This window comes from Lissotriton helveticus, chromosome 11 (assembly GCF_964261635.1).
Source record: "Lissotriton helveticus chromosome 11, aLisHel1.1, whole genome shotgun sequence".
Taxonomy (NCBI): domain Eukaryota; kingdom Metazoa; phylum Chordata; class Amphibia; order Caudata; family Salamandridae; genus Lissotriton; species Lissotriton helveticus.
The window spans coordinates 761217912-761231909 of NC_136072.1; positions in this window are offsets into that span (position 1 = coordinate 761217912).

Consider the following 13998-nt stretch of genomic DNA (forward strand, 5'->3'; position numbering starts at 1 on the left):
GATTGCTTCTCGTAAGCAAGGACTAGAAGTATAAAGTGTGTGTTTACGCACTGCTTGCAGGTTTTCAAAACAAAAATAAAAGGCATTGTCATTTAGAATGCCAATAGCTCAAACATTGGCAAATGAAACACCTACTGTATTGCAAACTGTTGTAAAAAGTATCTGTGGGAGGAGATATTTTTACAGAAAGCCTCAAATGCACTGTACACCAGATCCAGAAAGTGAACAGAGTTTAGTTGCTGGTGGGTAATAGCCATATATTATTCCCTATACACCACCTTTGTTTCTCGTTCCTATCACTTTAAATAACAGGTGTTTGTATAAGCCAATTAATTAGTGTACATTTATTCAAATGGAGAGCTTCATCAGTGAAGTAGGGACTGAAAAATTGTGAGTATATATATATTTATATATTCACTGAAAAAAACATAGGTTTCATGTACATTATAGTTAGAAATTATCCTTTAAAAAACCTTAGAAATTCACTGAAAAAAAACATAGGTTTCAGGGAAGTTATTGTTAGTTGGACATTTCTCTCGTACAAAACCATAGAAATTTCCCTGTTATAGTTAGTTCAGCGAACTAAAACTCGCGCTCCGCAATGCACTGTTGATGATATCACATATTACATCATTCATGACATGGCCAGTGACATCACTGATGACATCACTGATTACATCTCAAATGACATCACTGATGACATCATCCAGTGACTGTGTATTTCTATAAAGTGTAAATCTATACTACTATTATAAAGGAAGAACTTTGAACCTTTGAGGCGGGTAAACTCGGGAACCACAGCCCCAATCCACACACCCGATACATCGTTGTAATTGTCAGGGTGTGCAGATGGACATAGCCTATATAAACTTAATAAATATATGTTATTTAAAAAATTTACAGAAAAAAAAGTAGTCCCTTGGAAGAAGTGCCGGCCGCGACGTGCGTGCCCGATGTGAGGAGCGCGGGGAGGAGCGGCGTCCAGGAGCGCGAGGAGGACCGGCGGACATGGCGCGGGGAGGAGCGGTGAGGAGCGGCGGACAGGCGGTGAGGAGCGGTGGACAGGCGGTGAGGAGCGGGGGACAGGCGGTGAGGAGCGGCGGACAGGCAGGGAGGAGCAGTGAGCGGCGGATGAGGTAGGTTATTTAGTTATTTATTTAGGAGCGGTGAGCGGCGGAAAAATGAGGCAAAAATGAAAATCGTGAGCAAGAGGAAGCAAACGGAGCATTACAAAAATGAGCCAAACGGTGCATTACTGGAGGAAAAAGTTACGTGTGCAGGTTACAAAAGCGTACATCGTGAGCAAGAGGAAGCAAAGCGAGCATTACAAAAGTGAGCCAAACAGTGCATTACAGGAGGAAATAGTTACGTGGGCAGGTTACAAAAGCGTAGAAAGTAAACTTAGAGGTATAGGAGGAAAAAGTGACGTGTGCAGGTAGCAAAAGGAAGCAAACGGAGAATTAAAAAAGTGAGCCAAACAGTGCATTACAGGAGGGAAAAGTTATGTGTGCAGGTTACAAAAGCGTACAAAGTAAACATAGAGGTATAATACTGCAATATATGGAGGAAGGCTCCGGGGGACTCACGGACAACGTCGGGGCAGGCGGGGGACCTGAAGCCTAATTGCTCCCGCACAACCTTGGGACGGGCTGCTACAAAAGCGTACAAAGTAAACATAGAGGTATAATACTGCAATATATGGAGGAAGGCTCCGGGGGACCCACGGACAACGTCGGGGCAGGCGGGGGCCCTGAAGCCTAATTGCTCCCGGACAACGTCGGGACGGGCTGCTAGTATGTTTTATATATATGCCAAGGTGTATTGACGAATGAGTGGGTGTATACATTCCTGAATGGAGGATTTGGTAGGTGCGTGACTGACTGTTTAAGTGAGTGATTACATGTGTCATACTAAATGCATGGCTTAGTGACTAAACTGTGTGAATGTCTGTATTAGTCTGTCTGTCGTTGTATAAGTTTCTGCATGGGTTGGTCAGTAGCTACATGAGTGTCTATATGGGTTATCGATTGGTTGGCTGAGTATTTGTATGAGTGCCTGGGGGTGGGAGGTGTGTGACTCTGTGCATAGATGTTTGAGTGGTTGATTCAATGTGTGAATGGGTTCAAGAGTGCATGTGGAAACAGCTGTATGGGTGGGTGAGTGTGTGTTTGGGTGTGTTGGTGAATGAATCCATACCTCAATGTTACATGTCCAAGTGACTACATATGTAAAAGGCAGTGTATGTGAAAGTTGAAGTATATAACTGACTGTACGTGAGAGTCAGTGATTGTGAGAGTGGCTGTATGAATGAGTGTGTACTTGTATCAGAGATTGTATAAGAGAATAAGTATGCATTTGTTTCTGTTTGAATACGTGATCTGGTATGTGTAAAACTGCACAGGTCAGTAAATGGAAGTGTGATTCAAACAGCAAGACTCTCGCACACAAAACACAAGGTATACTTAGAGTAACAGATTAGTCGTAAACAAAACAATAATAGCCAAAGTAAGCAGAAGCAGGTGTCCGAGTATATCGTAAACGTAGGTAGTTTAATTGATTCCACAACCAGCCGACACGTGTTTCGTCGTGTGTGAGAAGATCACAACGACACTTCAGGGCTTGTGGCACAAGTTCAGAATCTTTAACACTAGAGAGTCAAAGTGTTCAAATGGGATTCAGTGTGTCGCTTGAAGCCACAAATCTCAATGGTCCGTTACTTGGTGAGCGGCGACCGGGAAACACAGGAGGAAGGATACCACGTATCCGACCGTGAACCTGGAGTCGATACACGACGCTTGCATGATACTGACGGGAAGTAGATCCCCTCCCGGTACCGGCTTAATACGCACACGTATTAAGGATTTTCAACATTAAAACACCTACGTAGTCTAGGTGCTCCAATTCGACTGATGTCCTATACCTATCCATTGAGATTTGTTTTGTTTACGACTAATCTGTTACTCTAAGTATACCTTGTGTTTTGTGTGCGAGAGTCTTGCTGTTTCTAAGTATTGTGGGGGTCTGTTGACTCTCTATCTGGACGGTTTAGGGTTTTACCGTTCACTCTTACGCACCATACCTTATCCTTGTTCATTACACTCCTTACGGTTACACCAGGCAGCGTGCCTATTTTCTGAGAACCCTAAGAAAAACCTCAGTTGCTGCATCTTAGGTGTGTGATTAACTCTGGATGAGTGGTTGTGTGTGAGTGTCTGTATAGTTATATGCATGCTTATGTTCGTGTTGTATTGAGGAGTGACTGCATGTATGAGTGATTGTATGGGTGAATGAGTTGATGTGTGTGTACACCTAGGAATCAGTGAGTGCGTATGTAGTAACTGGTATTGGTGTGTCGAAGGCTTCGAAAATGGTAGTTTGTATTTTACAGTGGGTTTATCAAAGGTTATATTAGAGTGTGAGGAGGTGAGTCAGATTTTCATGTGGATGATGTCATCAGTGATGTCATTTGAGATGTCATCAGTGATGTCATCAGTGATGTCACTGACCTTGTCATGAATGATGTAATATGTGTTGTCATCAGCAGTGCATTGCGGGGGCGCGAGTTATAGTTAGCTGAACTAACTATAACGGGGACATTTCTATGGTTTTGTACAAGAGAAATGTCCAACTAACTATAAGTTCCCTGAAATATATGTTTTTTCAGTGAATTTCTAAGGTTTTTTAAATGATAATTTTTAATTATAACTTACCTGATACCTATGTCTTTTTCAGTGAATTTCAAAAGTTCTTTAAAAGCTAATTTCGAATTATAATGTTAATTAAACCTATGTTTTTTTCAGTAATTTTGAATTTTTTTGGGTGATATTTTGTAACTTTAATATCCTAAAAATATTTTTTGTAATTTTTTTTGTTTGTTATTAAAATAATATAATGTCTTCTGTTTGCTAAAATATTAATATATATATTTCTTTTGGGAGAAAAAAGTGGAGTCGCACACCCATCGTGTACCTATCTCGGTGGGTGTGCGGATTCAAACCGCCATACTGGTAAAGTCATGAAGGATGCGCGTTTCAGCCAGCCCACTCCGCTTACACTTAGAGAGAGGGAACTACAATGCTACATGTCCCAGTTGTCCCTGTAGTGATCTGCTGATCACAGGTCTAGTTGTCAGCATGCCACAGCCACTCCCTCTTGGCTGGTTTACACTCACACCTCATCCATGTAGCACAGGCGACACAGGACATTTGACCCTGCGCACATGCTCAAAGCTATTTCTACTCTCTATCTGGGTGTATCCCTGTGGTTATTATGTTGGAGGCAGCCAAGGTACTTTGGCCGACATGGGCCTCCTGCAACAAGGCGATGACTTGAGGTGCACAGAGTTGGTGGCAGCCAAAGCACTTTCCTAACACTGGCCTTCTGCCACATGGACAAGACTTGAGGTGCTCATAGTTGGTGGCAGCCGGGGCATTTTGGCCACCATGGGCCTCCCGCCACGTGGCGATGACTTGAGCTGCACTGAGTTTGTGCCACCAGAGCTGAGGGGTTGTGCAGCCAGCGATGATGCATAGGCCGCGTGACACCATCCTGGCAATCAAGACCCGATTTGAATTGTGAGCACGGCTGGACCGCGTGTACGCCAAAGGCAGCTGGCTGTACAGACATAGCTCTTTGGCGCGGTACAGCAGGATGCGCTGGGGGCCAGTGCCGTGGAATCCAGCGATGGCTGAGGAGGTTGCTCCGGCACGTGGTGGGCCCTCTTTGATACACGATGGTGGCGGCAGGTGAGCATTGAGTTCTGGGTGCGCAGGGTTGGGTTGTCATCGGTGGGTGGCAGACTGGTCTGGAGATCAGGGCTGGGATGCTTGCGAAAGATGTAGGAATCATGCACACTGCCTGAGAAGTTTGCAACAACATTAGTATACAGGCCCCGGTGGTCCAGTTTTGCCTGCACATTGTAAGAATGCGTGTGGTTTCTGTTGCGATGATTATGTGCAGTGTTGGCAAGGGGCACAAGTAGTACATGTGTGCAGTCTATTGCCCCCAACATATGCAGGAAGCCTGCTATGACATGGTTCCCTTGCTTGGCCTCCAGCTGTTCCTGCGCAGTGTGGGTGAAGTGAACATGCAGGTGTGTTAAACTGAAACAAACCGTGATGCTTACGGATATGATAAATCCTGCATAATGAGACCGTAACAGAAGTTTGCGTGGTTGTAATGTTCCTTTTCTTTCCTACAAAGGTTACGACCACACGAACTTCTGTTACAGTCAATTTGTGCAGGATTGATCATACCTGTAAGCATTCCGGTTTGTCCAAGTGCAATACATTGTACCATATTACATTTGTGACCATACTAACGCTTGACCAATGTCTTCATTTATCCAACAGGTTTCTGAATACAGAGTTTTGGGATTTCCAGGTCGATCTACAGTTATTTTGATCCACAAGTTGATCTTCCCCATTGGGAATGTCACTCGTTGTTTGATGTTTTTGTGTTGTTAATTCATGTTTAAGTGCATAGTCCAGTAGGCAACAGACATTGCATCCGGTGTGGCCTGCCTGGACGACACATCATCGCTGGTTGTGCTCACGCTGAGTGCTTCAGGTGCCACTAGCTCTATGCAGCTCAAGTCACGTGGCTGTGTGCCCTTGCTGACCGCTGCCTCCGGCCTACACTGTGGTCATAAGGGCTCACAATTAAAATTGAGTCTTGATTAATTGATTGCAGAGTCCAGTAGGTAACAGACATTGCTCTAAGTGCGGCCCGGCCGGACACACATCCTTGCTGCTTGTGCACACGATGAGTGCTTCAGGTGCCACCAACTGTGCAGCTCAACTCAATGCCAAGTGCCTGGAGCCCTTTACTGACCGCTGCCTCCGGTCTACACTGTGGTCAGCAGGGCTCACAATTCAAATTCAGTCTTGATTTTTTCATTTCAGAGTCCAGTAGGCAACTAACTATAACGTCCCTGAAACCTACATATTTTGACAATGTATTCCATACATATTCCTTTGTTCCATATGCCTACACTGCGGTCAGCAGGGCTCAAAATTTGAATTCAGTCTTGATTTATTAATTGCAGAGTGAATTGTACTCTATATCTCGGATTTTGTCAAGAGGAAGTGACAAAAAGCATTCTTCAATGTCTGTGCTGACTACTGCCTTCCATCTACACTGCAGACAGCAGGGCTCACAATTCAAATTGAGTCGTGATTGCAGATGACACAGTTCAGTAGGCAACACACATTGCTCCCAGTGTGGCCCGCCTGCACCACGCATCATCGCTGGCTGGCTGCGCACACGCTGCATGCCACTAACCCAGTGCATCACAAGTCACCACCACATGGCCAAATTGAGGCAGAATTCATTAGGTAAAAGACATTGCTCCCAGTGCGGCCCGCCCAAACCACATATCAACGCTGGCTGCGCATATACTGAGCTCCAATGTTGCCACTACCTCAGTGCACCACAAGTCAACGCCACGTGGTTGTGTGCCCTTGCTGACCGCTGCCTCCGGCCTACACTATGGTCAGCAGGTCTCACACATATCCAATCCAATCCTGTACTGCCAGGACAAGCCATCATCGCTGCGCACATGCTGAGCTCTTCAGGTGCCACTAATTCTGTGCATCACAACTCATGGACCCTTTATGATTGACTTTCGTGCTGTAGACACCGGATGTAACAATGTCACCTCAGGCAGCAGGAATATTCTGAATGGACAGTAACAATTTCTTCACATGAGCACGCTCCTCTCTGGTGCCCCTACCTCTGTGCACCACAAGTCATGGACCCTTTACGATACAATCATTTGTGTATGATTTAGGATCTGGTGCCTCAACCTTAGTGCACCACAAGTCACGGACCCTTTATGCTTGAATCTTTGTGTGTGATCCGATGATCACTGTTGTAGTTGTTGCCAGCACCAGCCATTCCCTGAGGGCTGGCTTACACTCACCCCACATGCATCCAGCACAGACGTCACTGTGCGTGTGACCCTGGCAATAAAAAGGGGCCGAGCGCATGTGCCCATAGCCATTTCCACTATCTATCTATCTGTGTCTGTGTGTTCATTATGTATGCATTATGGCCCATGGCCCTAGCACATTACATTGTGCTGTTGTCTGAGCACGCAACCAAGTTACTTCAGGCAGTGGGGAAGACCTTGGTTATGTAACTTTGTCTTGGTCATTCTATGAGTACATGGATAGAGACTGGATGATTAGTGTACTGCAAGGAGAGTCTATGGTGAATTTATAAGTGATTGGGGATTGGCAGAGTGATTGGATAAGTACATATGTTGGCAGAGCCTAACCACCGAGCATGAACTTGGCTCTATTTGGCTGCCAACCAGTGGCAACCCCGGCAGAGTGTCAAGATTGCAAACCGAGCCTCAGGAGAGCCGACGCTACGCATGGAGCGTGAGTAGGCACCACGCTGGTTCCTGAGGCACCCTCCTTCTTTGCTACGGGATCCCCACAACCATTGCTCCCAGTATCCTGGTATCCCGCCCACTAAAATCTGGGCCACTGGCTAGTAGGAATACCGCACAGATGCCTTAAAAACCAAGTCCAGGAGCTTAGAATTCTCATTGTGGTATACTGCATTCTCATTCATTGGATACCCTCCCAGGTCGTTAATCTCTGGATCAAGGAATTCTGACTGTTGGATCCACGTTAGGTTCGCCGCTCCAACTTTTTCTAAAAACAAACGGTTTACCTCCATTAATTTATATTCACCCTGAGGTCCCCATCCCCCGGGGCATGCCCACTTCTTGAATGTCTTTATTAATCCATAGGAAGGGGGGGGTGTGGTCCCCCTTCCCTTGTCTACTTCCCCCCCCAGGAACCCCATCCCCGGGGCCTGGCCTCTTCGTTGGGGAGCCCCAATGCCCCCACTGTCCCGCTGGGTCCCTGCCTCATGCAGGAACCGGCATTGCTTTTGGGCATGGAGAGCTGCTAAATGCAGCTCCCCTTGCCCAAAAGCAATCCTGCTTTGGTTCATTGAAGCGAGAGCAGGTTTTCCTTCTCTCGCTTTAACGAAGCAAAGCAGGGTTTGCTATGTCAGGGCGGGAGTCATGCTCCCGCCCTGCCATAGCAAACAGCAATGTTCCGGGGTTGGGTACCCTGGACCATTGCATGAGCCAGCCCTGGGGGGTTGTCGGTTCACAGGGCCCTCAAGGGCTCCAGGAGGGGGGCCGCTTAGCCCCCTCCCTCTACTTTCAAAGCCCCGGGGAGGTGATGGTCCCTGGGTCATCGGGGTATTGCGAGACCCTCCCTGCCTATTTAATTAAAGCCCTGAGGCTTAGGAGGGCCTCAGTGGCCTCCCACTCATTTCAAAACAAGCCCCAGGGAGCTGGCTGTCCCCGGGGCTGCAGAAGGGCTGTGCGCCCTCCTGCACCTAATTTACCTATTCCACGGGAGGTGGCGGTCCCTGGGGCTGTGGGGGCCAGCAGTGACCCTCAATATTTATAGGACTGTCCCCGGGACCTGGCCCATCCTTTGGCTCATTTAAATGAAGTGGGGGAGCCCCCATTTCATTTTTTTACAAAAATATCACCGGGATTCACACACCCAGCACACATTCAGATGTTTTGGGACCCCCTGCGCAAGCCTAGGGGGTCAGGGTGTGTCTACCCTGCCCTCTTTTCTTCTTTTTTACTCTTTTTTCTATTGTTTTCTTGTAACCCGGTTCTACGGAGTCACAAGATGGCTGCCAAACACTTCCTGGCATGGAGTGTTGGCAGCCAATCACAGTGAAACTCGTGGTCGCGGATGCCAATCAGAATGAAGCTCGTGGTCGGGAGGGTGCGCGAACCCAACGCTGCCCCAGATATCGAAACTTTTTGCCAAATTTGGTGTTATTTCGTTCTGCAGTTCAGGCTGTAGACTTGGCTAATGTTTCCAATGGGAAATTGATTTTTAGATTTTTGTTTCTTTAATTTCGCAACAACTACTGAACGGATTTACACCATTTAAAAAAAAAAGGTCACTTTTTGAACCAAGCACTACCTTTTTGCTAAATTTGGTGTACTTCCGTTCAGCAGTTCTGGCTGTAACCTGTTATAAAATTATGGAAATTAACATGGACACTTTTTGGGACCCCCTTTTTCCCAGCCCCTGCTTGACGAATCACCCCCAAACTTTCAGGACAAGAGCTGACCTGGACAGACCTTTTTTGGGGATAATTACGCGAACATTCGTCAAATGATGCCAAAGTTATTAGCAAATCAAAAACGCTTTACCTATGGAAAACTAGGTTCTAACTATAACTACCTAGTGGTAACCACCAGTAGGTAATATATGTATACTTGCTGGGCAAAATAGGCTGTATATATATATATATATATATATATATATATATATATATATATATATACATATATTAGGTTAGTTTAGTTTTGTAACTCCCACCACTACCGGCATGACGCTTTTCGGCCTTCGAAAGGCCTTGATCACATGATACGTATGAGGAGTTTACCAACTAAACTGCAAGTGTTTGGTCACGTGATACTCGCAACAAGAATAGACATAGTAGAAAGTTCTACACAGGCAGCCAACAACATTAATGTGTGCAAATACGCAGAAACATGGGCATTATTATAATTGAAACATACATTAATTCATGAATGTTAAAATTAATAAAATATTTAAGAGCAGAGTTAAAACAAGAATAAAAATCCCAAAATTTAAAAAGGTCAATATTCAAAGTGCAAGGTACATTGTAATAATACCCAAGTCGGTTAAACACATGTGGATATAAATTCATCTGTTGTAATCATAATGTCTGATTGTACAAAATATAAAACCACATGCAAAAATATGAAACAAATGTAAATATGTTCATTACACATAAAGGACATACCAACAAAGGCCAACTATAGCTTGTACGGTCACCATTTCATTGTATAATCCATATAACAGTCAGTGTGTATAGTAGGAATATTGAATGGCGCAAATTTGTATATTGTATCCTTTTATACACTCTCCTGTTAACCTGTACACTGAAAATGACCTTTCCTTAGTGTTTATCTCTGCTCCAACATCACAATTGTGCCGAAGTGATCTGATACTAATCTTTATATGTCCATTCAGCAAAGTGTACGTGCAAAGAATAAAGTGCCACCACAGATAATATAATAAGCTACTAAAAAAGGGATATATTCGAGAGGCATACTCATGAAAAGAATCTAATACTTTTAGTGCATCCTACTCAGATTGGGGGTAGCTAAAGGCATGCATATAGGTCTTTGCTGGAATTGAGGCCCTGGGGAGTCTTGGTGTCTAAATCGAGGATATATGTTGTTTCCAATCCCCGAAGTTGAGCCTCCTTGTTGCCCCCTTGTCTAAGCGGTGGCACAGTGTCAACCACAAAATATCTCAAGTGTTTCAGGTAATTGCCATGAACCTCCTTGAAATGTCTGGCAACAGGATAAGATGCATCACTATTGCTGATTGCCCTTATGTGCTGAAGTATCCTCTTGTGGACGGAAACTTGGTACTACCCACATAGTGCAGGCCACATGAACAATCCAGCACATATACAGCAAAAACAGTCTTGCATGTGAGCATCTTAGAGATGGAAACCGGGTCATCGTGAAAGGGACTTTTGTATGACATTTTACTAATGCCATACTTGCATGCTTTTCAATTTGTACATCTAACAAATCCCCTTCTGGAGTTCAACCATGTTTTTGTAGTGGTCAATTCGGAGCTGCTTTTTATCAGAGTGTCACACATTGACCGCGCTTTCCTAAAGGCTTTGCTGGGATTCTTTGTAAGCATCCTCCTATCACTGGGTCATTGCAAAGCAACACCCATTTGTGATTGATTATCCTTCGTAACGCCTGATGTTGATGATTAAACATCATAATCAATCTGACAGGTTCAGCAGGCGCAGTCATGGTCAAGTTAGAACAACTAGTGATTTTGGTAGTCAAAGCTTCAGATCTTTGGACTAGGGTAGTTTTGGTGATAGCCTTTTTAATCATGTCCTCTGAATAGCTTCTGGCCAGAAATCTTGCTCTGCTGTCACTTTGAGCTTTAAAGAAAACACACAAGAGAGCAGAAAAGGTCCAGAAACGGTGTGTAGCTGCAATGGCGGCCGTGAGGCACTGGTGGTGAGTGCATGAGACGAGGTGTTGTAAAAATTGAAACTGATTGTCACAAAAAGGCTAAAGTGATTCTCATCAGACCACCCATGTGGTGGAATTTACGTCATCTGAGAATCACTAATCTTCCCATCCCAGGTACGACCATATAGTGTCGATATGGGAAGAGTTGACAAGAACATAGTCTTGATTGTGACATCCTAAGGTGATGTGAATTGAGAAAGTGCAGTGCTCAAAAAAATATATAAAGTAAAATTGACTACCGGGATTCTGACAATGTTCAGATAGAAATCCAAGTGTCAAGGATTAAAAACACGCCGAGTAGTGAGACTACTCAAAGGCGCTAAGCAGTACGGTCCGTACTGCTTAGCGCCTTTGAGTAGTCTCACTACTCGGCGTGTTTTTAATCCTTGACACTTGGATTTCTATCTGAACATTGTCAGAATCCCGGTAGTCAATTTTACTTTATATATTTTTTTGAGCACTGCACTTTCTCAATTCACATCACCTTAGGATGTCACAATCAAGACTATGTTCTTGTCAACTCTTCCCATATCGACACTATATGGTCGTACCTGGGATGGGAAGATTAGTGATTCTCAGATGACGTAAATTCCACCACATGGGTGGTCTGATGAGAATCACTTTAGCCTTTTTGTGACAATCAGTTTCAATTTTTACAACACCTCGTCTCATGCACTCACCACCAGTGCCTCACGGCCGCCATTGCAGCTACACACCGTTTCTGGACCTTTTCTGCTCTCTTGTGTGTTTTCTACATTGGTATAGGGGAGTGAGCAGTAAGGTCATTAAATATTTCCCCTTGACCCTCCACACACCTGTTTTGTTTTTTCACTTTGAGCTTTAACACAGTCGGACTCCATGCTGCATATACCCCTGATACACAGCATCTCCCCAACGGGGATGCTATGAATCAGGTGCTCTGGATGGTGACTGCTAGCACGGAGCACTGTGTTTCCTGCCATAGGCTTCCTATGCAACCTAGTCTCAAGTTTTCAATTTTCAATGAACACCTCAACGTCCAAAAAATGCACTACTTCTTTGCTCATATGAGCTATGAATTGCAGGTTGAGGTTGTTCAAATGGATTTGTTCAACAAATTCAAGTGCCTGCTGTTCCCTTTCAGATAAAAAATCAGTAGTCAATATAACGATACTAGCATAATATATGGTTAGTAAAAATAACGGCAAATTGTCCTTTAAGGACCTGCTCCTCCCATAGTCCCATGTGTAGTCAGGCATCACTGGGAGAGAAGCAGGCCTCCATGGCTACGCCCTTCATTTGATTAAAGATCTGGTTTTGGAACAAGAAAAAATGATTGTTCAGGCAAATTATGATCGTGGCCAATATCATTTTGTTGTGGTGTTACATGAAAATGGGTTTAGAAGTCAAATAATGTTCTATTGCTTTGATACCATCTTGGTGAAGTGTACTAGTATAAAGCGAGGTGACATCTAAGGTAATCAATACATATTCCACATCCCACATGATATCCCAGATTTTACGCAGAAAATCACTGGTATTCTGGACAAATGATGGTAAAGTCCTGACATGCTCTTGGTGAAAATAATCGATGTAACGAGATGTGTTCTCCATTAGGCTATTACGTCCCGAAATAATCGGCTTCCCTGGAGGTTTCTCAGAGTTCTAATGTATTTTTTTAATAAAATTAATTACCGGGATGACCGGATGGTCATTCTTAAGGAATTTAAAGTACTCGTTTGCTGCTTAAGAAGCCAGCACTTTTCCGTGCCAAAAGTTCCGCATAGTAGTCATTCCATGCTAGTTTGACAGTTTGGATATCACTCCTCCTATAGCAATTGTGGTAATTGAGGTGGTTGTATGCTTCCTCTATGTATAGTTCACATGGCCATAATACAATATTTCCACCTTTATCATATTGACGAACTATAATGTTGTCATTGGCTTGTAGCTTCTTCATCAATTGAATGTAGCAGATCTGTTATTGAGGAAGTTTGTAGTTAGTGCTTATTGTTGACTTATGCAATTTCTTAAGTTCAACTGTCACCAATTCATTAAAGAGATCCAGGTTGTCATTTAGCATTATGGGATTGAACGTGGATTTTGGTTTAAAATGTGTATACCCAGCCATATTTAAATTGGGTAATGCCTCACATTCACTGTTCACTATACTGGTGTCCTCATCTTGAAGTACTTGTAAATAATTCTGCAAATGTTCAAGAGCATTGACTGTCAACATCGTAGGACTTGGCATGTTGGCTGCCGCTTCCACCAACTGAGGTTTGTGTTGTCTTTTCTGTAGGGCATGACAGTTCCGTAATTTAAATTTACGCGTGAATTTGAATAGGTTAATACGCATTTGAGCGTAACTAAAATTACAGGCCGGACTGTGCGATAGTCCTAATGCAAGAGTCTGTTGCTCAGTCACACTCAACACCATATTCGTAAGGATTATCACTGTAAGCGAGTCCGCTGTCAAATGCTGCTTGTCACTAACTTTACTCATTTGCAGTTTCATTTTTGTGTTGGGGTGCTTTTTTGAAGCTGTTTGATTTCCCACTAGCAACTACATTGCCGTCTTTCCCAGAGTTTTTGGTTGGCTCTTTTGCCCTGTTGGTCTCAGGGTTTGCCTTCTGTCCTGACGGATGAAATCTACCTCCTGTGCCAGAGTAAATTTTGTATACCTCAACCTTTTTTTCCGGGCGGCCTTGTTCACTTTCAGATTCACTTTCTGGGACCAAACTTAGGGTCCGATTAGGATGGCGGACAGATTTTGTCCGTCATCCCGTCGTAAGAAGGGACCATCCGCTACAGGAGGTCCCGTGCGGCGAATTAGGATGCACCCGCCACAGTGGCGGGTGCATTCCGCATTTTTAACATTGCGGCGGAACATTGCGGCGGGCGGTGCTGAAAGCACCTTC